Below are 8190 nucleotides of genomic sequence, written 5' to 3'. Positions count from 1 at the left end.
TTAAGTAAATGACAAAAGAAAAGCTAAAAATCCTCTGCTCTAGGGCCAAGCAGAATTAGTCTGGTCTCTCTCACGTGGCAGTCATTCCAATACTTGAAGACATATCAGTTGCCTCCTAAGTCTTCCTTTTGCCTAAACTAAAACTAAAACTAAAACATCCCTAATTCCTTTAGCTGATCATCGTGATGTGACTTGAAATATTTTGCCATCCTGGTTGTCCTTCTCTGGATGCTTTCCAGCTAATCATTGTTCTTAAAATGTGTGTAGGATTGTACATTGTGCTCCCAGTGGGACTGTGACCACCATTATGCCTCTCTTAATGCAGTCTAAAATCAGGCTAGCTTATTTGACTGCCATATTATACGCTAAAATGCCCAGACTTTTTTTTTCCAAACGAATTATCCATCTGTGTCTGCCTCATCTTGTACTTGTGAAGTTGGCCACAGTTTGCCATGCTTTCTTGAGTGCCACTCAACAACTCAGAAAAGGGAAGTGGGCCCTCATTGTTAAGAATTGGCTCAGATACAGGTCTCTACACACCTGGGACTTGCACCATAAAGGCAAAAGTGGCAATAAGAAAACCATTCTAGCAGGAGGTATGTAGTAGAAAAAGCAAATAGCATTGGATTTGTGGGCCTCTCAGTCCTGATGTGCCCATCACCTTGGCCAAGTCACAACCTCTTGAAGCCTATTTCCTCATTTGTAAACTAATACCATTTGTATTACCTACCTCATAGATACAGTGTGAGAATCAAATGAAATGTCTGAAAGGGCTGCATATGTATAAACTGCTATTTTGTATAAAATTCCGTGAACATCCTTCTTTGATGCCATACTCCTACAATGTGGGAGTGACCTGACTCTGGAATTTCCAGTAGAGTCCAAAGCTCTGGCAGGGTCTGCCAAGCTGGAAAGGCTCCGGGTTGGGGTCCCAGCCACATGCTGCTCTGCAAGGACTTGCCTAGCTAAATAAGGAGAGGCTTAGCACCAGAAGGTTGGCCACTAGGTGATGAATTTTTCAGTCCTGGCAACCCAAGAAACAAAAACGCAAAACAGTACTCAGTCCTACGTGGATGTTTTCCACCTCCATGATGACATTGGTGGAATCGTGGATAAAAGGGCAGAGAAGAGTGGCAGTTCTGAGACCCTCTGCAAGTATTAAGTTGTGGCTATTCAATGTGCAATTTTTGGCTAGTGAGTACTGGAGAAACGGAATAGTATCCTTATTAACAGTCTCTAAAGAAAACCAGACAAAAAGTAACTAACTGGAAGAACATCTCACAGGTTCTCAGCTATGTAAATAAACTGGAAAAGATTGTTTTTATTCGAGAAAGCACCAAAAATATATAATGGGATAATGGCACTGCTAGCAATGAACCAGTTCAGCGAACAGACCACGCTGAAGATAATTGCAATTTATGCACCAGTGCTTATTGCAAAGGTCGATGCATTTCTACGTTACATGAAGACATTTACTGACAAGACCCTCCAGATTAAACATTATCTTGATCCCCAGCAACTTCAAAGCATAGCTCAGGCGTTTCTTCCAAGATGAGCTCTTGTCCCAGCTACTGTTAAGTACTCTCTCATCTTGTGATGACTTTGTAGATGCTTCGAGTTTACTTGCGCACGTGTTGTATCTCCCAACGAATGGTAAGCCCCTCAAGGGGAGGCGCTTTTGTTTTGTCTTTGTAGTCCCAGTACCTAGAACAGACCTTGAACATAGATAGTATATAGGTGCTCAATAAATGCTTATTGAATTGAAAGTAGGCATAGTGAATGTGGCAAAGAATAAAATCTGGCTCAGGACCAAAAGTGAAGGAAGCCAGTGGCTGGTAAACTACTTGGAAGCCTCACACCTGTATGTTGTGAATCTTTCTTTCTTTCTTTCAAAAGGCCCTGAGACCTCCCTAGAAAAGTGCAGAATAGCTGGCAAATGTTTCAACTAATATTAAAAATAGAAGTCATTATCTTTCCATCTAAATTCAGAATCTTTACCTTCCTTCAAGGCTCAACGTGTCACTTCCTCAGTAACTCCTCCTCTGATCCCTCTACTTGTTAGGATTCTGTCCTTAATTTTTCTTTGTACTCTGTTTACCTATGTACATCCCCCAGCCCTAATCTCCAAGAATGTAAGCTCCCTGAGGGTAAGGATGGTTTTCTTTTTGTAACCACAGTACCTGGCATAAAGTAAAGACAGTAAATGTTTGAATTGAATTGAATCCATTCTTCTAAACTTTTCAATTTTTTTAGGATACCACCACCCTCCCAGTCACATAGATTCATAATGCTGTGGTCATCCTTGATTGTTTGATTTATCCTTGATCCATTCCCTGTATCAAATTAGTTGCCAAATTTTATTTATTCTACTTACATGGCTGACAGCCTAATTTAGACCAACATTACTTCTTATCTGGGATGTTATAATTGGTTTTACATATATATATATATATTGGTTTTATATATATATATATTGGTTTTATATATATATATATAGGTTTTATATATATATATATTGGTTTTATATATATATATATATATATAATAGGTTATATATATATATATAAAATTGTTTCCAGTCTCTTCACTCTCCAATCAATACCTTACTCAGTTGCCAAAGAAATCTTTCCTATCTCCCCTTGTAGAAGGTAAATGAACTGTGAGTAGGGATTGTTTAGTACTTTGTACTTATATCCCCAACACCTAGTAGGCACTTAATTCCTAAAGCAGAGAACCATATATGTGGTAGAAGTAGAGGACCAAGTTTGGTATCAAGAAAAAGTGGATTTAAGTCTTGCCACTGACACATACTAGCTGTGTGACTTTGGTCAAGTCACCTAACCACTCAGTGACAAGCAACACTCTTAAGACTATAAGCAGATGAGTCACAGATCCATATCAGTGGAGGGACCTTACACATGGGGAGATCACTACACAGATGAAATCATAAGTCTTTTCCCCTCTCCACTCCCCAAAAACATTTCATTTGTCATACACCATAAATGGTTCCCTCTTTCCACTAAGATAAAACAAAACTTTGTGGTTCTCCACAACTTGTGTCTAACCTTTATTTCCAACCTTATGTCTTATTACTTTCATTCACCCTATGTTTTAGACCAATAGCTTTCCTTAAACTAAAATCTGTGTATATTTTGTGAAAATGGGCAGCACTTTGAATTAGGAATGATGCTCTCAAGGTGCTCTTTTCAATAAAAGCTCATCCTTTTAATACCAATATTCTACACTGATATTATGTAATTGATGATCATAGGACACTTATCTTAGAAGAATCAAAATTGCAGCTGATGTAAAAGCCATTAAAATGGTATAGTGTTTTGCCCAGTATCACATAATTATCCTCATGAGCTGCAAAATGATGTTTTTCTTTGGCTAATAAGTTCATTTCAAATAAATTATCTCAATTTTTAAAAAAGACCTGGGTTACATGAAGGCTGTAGGATATTACCAACGATGTTTTAAATAGGAGAAATGGCATCAATCAATCAATCAGCACCCACACTAAGCCCTGGTGATACAAAGACAAAAGTGAAATAAATAGTCCTTGCCCTGAAGGAACTTACATTCTAATGTGAGAATTAGAAAGTTCATATAAAGTAATTCCTTATCTATACAAAATTTGGTAGTTTGGGGGAGACCAAAGCATGGTCAGAAATGTAAGAGGTGATCCAGAAGACAGAAATGTCATAAAAACCCAGAACGACAAGAGTATACAGATATCAGATATGTTTGGCAAGAAAAGGAGCCATTTCGGTCATTTGGAAAGGGTGAGGGTCTGAGTGCTGCATTATCTGTAAATATGTTAAACAAACAGGAAGGCCTTTAGCATGTTGGGTGGATCCTCTTTGGAGGCTGCAATAACTAATAAGGCAAAGGAAGGAAATAGCTAGCGCTTCAGTATGAGACAGCTAACCGTCTCAGTGGGTAGATCGATGGGCCTGGAGTCAGGAAGAACTGAGTTCAAATCTGGCCTGAGACATGTACTAGCTGTGTGACCCTGGGCAAGTGACTTAACCTTTGTTTGCCTTGGTCCGCTGGAGAAGGAAATGGCAAACCATTCCAGTACCTTTGCCAAGAAAACCGCATGGACAATATGGACCACAGGGTCATGAAGAGTTGGACACAACTGAACAGCATCAAGCACACTTACAGTGTGCAAAGTACTTAGACGTGCTATCTCATTTGATCTATACCACAATATTATTCCCATTTTATAGATAAAGACACTGAGGCTGAGAGGTTAAGTGACTTATCCAAAGTCACACAGCTAACAAATGTCTGAGGTAGGATTCAAACTCAGAGTCTCCTTGATTCCAGGTGTAGTGCTCTATCCATTATGCTATCTAGCTGCCTAGGAAAAGAGTGGATAAAAGCCCACTAATATCCTCCTCTGATTCTTCCTTGTTACACGAAGGGGACCTCAGGTTCTTGGAGGCTATACCATTGAAGCCCAGGCTCCAGCAGACCCTGACAACCTAGAAAGGCTTCAAGTTTGAGTCAATTGATTAATGGCACATCTGTCATCTGGACATGACTGGGTATTGAGTTTTTCCACTCACAGCAGCCCTTAAGGATCATCTCCTATACTATCCATGGACTGAAGTCTGTGCCAATACAGGGAGTACCCCCATGACTGGCATTAGAGGTCTTTGAAGTATTGGATTGCAGATGAGAGTACCATAGAAAGAGGAGCCGATTACTATCAATAGGTCTTTAACAATATCAGCAAACGTCCTCCCTTTCGTGCTTTGTGTTTGGTTAACCATGGAGGTTTGTTAGCTGGGTTACCTTCATAGCTGTGTACCTTTTCAGTTTAACAAGTCATGGAAGGAACTCTCATTATTTAGAAGCAATCATCAGAAAGTTTTCTAAATGAGGAGAAACTCAAGGCTGAAGTGCCCAAGAAGTAAAAGGCTTAAGGTTTTAAACCAAACACGGCACATCTGGGCTGAAAGGAACATGACCAAGATTGAACTCAACACACTGTTTTGACTCCCAAACTAAATGACTGTGCGAAACAAGCCAACAGCGAGGAAGCTGTTTGTGGCTCCTGTCTTTGCCCCGGTGACTAAGTTCCTTAGTCTGAGAGGTGATCGTCCATCAGAAAGAAGACCAGCCACCTGCTCTGGCCTTCCTTGTCTCAAGATCTGGCCCTCTGTGGGAGGATCCTAAGGGCTCAAAGGTACCTGGAACTGGTGAGAGGGCATCATTTTGAATGTGCAAAACGCTTGCAAATTAGGAGAGTACAGTGAAGAGTGCTGAATATGGCGCTGATTCTTCCCTTGCATTACAGCACCCCCTGGTGGCCTGATGTTTTCAGATAAAATTGATGGCTCCACTCTGAATTACTAACCATGATTCCAGAGTACTGATGATGAAATATACTCCCCACTTCCTTGACAAGGAAGTAGTGGAGTCAGGGGGCAGGATAAGACATATGCTTCTTGGACATATCCAAAGCTGGAATTTGTTTTGCTTGACTGTTCACATATAATATGATTACTCTGTCCAAAGACCAGGCCTGTTATATTTTACCCCATGGGCTACTCTAGGATCCTGAAAGGATTGTGGGGTGTCTCCTCTCCAAGCTGGGCTCAAGCTCCCACTGGTTGTATTTCCCTCATTTTTAGAGGCCCAGAGACTAGTACCCCAGTTCCATTTAATCACTTTACACTAGATTAGTTTTTACAAAGGGCTGTTTACTTCAGATTAGTCACCCTAAGTTCTGCTTCTGCTAGGCTCCTGCCCTAGACCTGAGCTCCTCAGAGGTCAATGCTAGGAGTGTTCCAACATCCCTCCTCTTGGATCTCCATGATTCATACTCCAATCCCTGCACCCATGATGGAAAAGCAAAAACAAAAAGGCCAAAGGCCCAGGCTACTTTCTCAGGACCATATGGCTGAAAGTAGGGAGCCAGTGAGGGAAGGAGGTGGACCTTGGGCCCTTCCTCCTTACTACATGGTGTTACCTGATGTGAACAAAGGAGTCCTTCACCCTCTGATGCAAATATGAGGGGAAAAAAATCTGAGTTGCTGAATCAGGCTATTTTAAAAACACCAACCTTTCTGACAACCTCCATATACTCGATGTCATTGTACCTCCATTACCTATGAATGTACAATGTTGTTACATGTGATCTTGGGTGGGTGGTCTAGGCATATGACAAAGCCCCAATTCCCATGTTTGTAACAAGAGTTTTCTTTTCTTTTTCTTTTCCCCAGTGGGGGCAGGGGAGATGGAAAGGAGAGAAAACAGACATTTGCCCATTTTTTAAAAGTTAATTTAAACAATATAAAAACTGAGCATTCCACCCTGATAGTGACATAGTGACCAACCACAATTCCAAGGGACTTATGACAAAGCATTCTACTTACCTCCTGACAGAGAAGTTATGGACTCAGAGGTTGAGAATGAAACAAATACTTTTTGGATAGGTTCCATATAGGAATTTATTTTGTTTGACTCAGAATATCTGTTATAAGGACTTTCTTTTTCTTTTTCCAATGAAGCTGGAAAAGAAAGAGAAAAATATTTGTATTAATTAAAAAATTGAATTATAACTAAATAAAACTGATGGTTCCAGTCAGTCACCATCCTTGCTGTTCGTTTAGTGGCTAATCCTGCTAAAAACAAACCCCAGAATCTACCTAAATTCTTTTGTTTTGGGGCATTGGAAAGAACATTGAATCCCTTGGAGTCAAAATGACCTAGATTTTAATCTCAGTTCCATCACTCACAAAGTGACCTAAAGTGAGTATTAGGCTCAGTTTCCATATGTGTAAAATGAAGATAACCCTGGCACTACCCACTTTACAAGGTTGTTGTAAAAGTTAAATGAAATTCAGTAAACCTTCAATTCAACAAATACTGTCAAATATGGTTGCTAGGTCAACTGGTTTTGTTTTAATTGCCTTTTTTTTTTTTTAAAGCAATCAAGGTTTAGTGACTTGCCCACAGTCACACAGCTAATATTTTTTTGAGGCTGAATTGAAATTCAGGTCCTCCTGACTCCAAGGTTCTATCTTCTATGTCACCTAGCTGCTTTAGTCTCAAAGTAGGGAAATATTTCTAGCATGCATGTTGCCAAATTTGTAACTGATAAGTGCTTTAATAGATTTTGTAATTACACATCCTGTTGTGTAAAGCCCTGCTTCGTTGTTGCTGTAGGCTCAGTGCTGGCACTGCTCCTGGGGGTTGCATCCCACTGCTAGACTAGCTACTCATCTCCCGCTTCATACCACTTAGACAATTCAGACCATGGGAAAGGCATAGGAAGCTGAAGAAGTGCCTGGGAGGGGCGACTAAAAGGATCAAGGGGTTGTGTGAAGTTGGTTTGCCCTCTGAGCATTCAGGGTCTTGTAAGAATCTTAGTAGGCCCCTACGTGGTTCAGTGGGTGGAGTGCTGAACTCAAGTCGGGAAGACTCGAGTTCAAATCCAGCCTCAGATGCTTTCCAGTTGGGTGACTGCTGGGCAAATCACTTAACCTCCCACTGCCTCGGTTTCCTCATCTGTAAAATGGGGGTGATGACAGCACCTACCTTCCCAGAGATGTTGAGAGGATTAGATAATATTTGTAAAGCATTTTGTAAACCTTATAGTGCTATATAAACACTAGCTATTATTACCATTATTGTGGCAGAAGAAGCTAAAGCCCTGGACCTGTGTTCTCATCCCAGCTCTGCTAGCTGTTCCCTGTGTGGCCTTGGGCAAATCATTTTGCTTCTCTAGGCCTTAGTTTCTTCTTTGTGAAATAAAAAGTTGGGGGAGGAGTAGGACTTCATGATGTCTCCTGACTTTAATGTTGAGAATGCCCTCTAACAATACTTGGCTTTCTGCCTCAGCCAGAAAGGAAATGATGAATGGAATGGACTATGGCACTGACCCAGTGGGACAACACTTTGGTTCTTCTGGTCCCACAAAATGTAAAAGCAAGAAAGTTTGTTGTAGCAGAAGGCCATCTCTTCCCATAGTCTAGGGTGGCATTCTGAGCTCAGATACCTGGTCTGTTTGTTCTTTGGTACTATCATGCCAATCAGACTGGAATTCAGAAGAGATTAGGTCTGGAAATATAGATCTAAGAGAATTATGAAGAGATAATAGAACATATGGGAACTGATAAAATCAAAAGAGAGAGAGAGAAGGGAGGGGAGAAAGAGATGAGAGAGAGAGAA

The sequence above is a fragment of the Vombatus ursinus genome, unplaced genomic scaffold (genome assembly GCF_900497805.2).
Source record: "Vombatus ursinus unplaced genomic scaffold, bare-nosed wombat genome assembly UNPS02014909.1, whole genome shotgun sequence".
Classification (NCBI taxonomy): Eukaryota; Metazoa; Chordata; class Mammalia; order Diprotodontia; family Vombatidae; genus Vombatus; species Vombatus ursinus.
Note: the sequence above shows the minus strand (reverse complement) of the source record.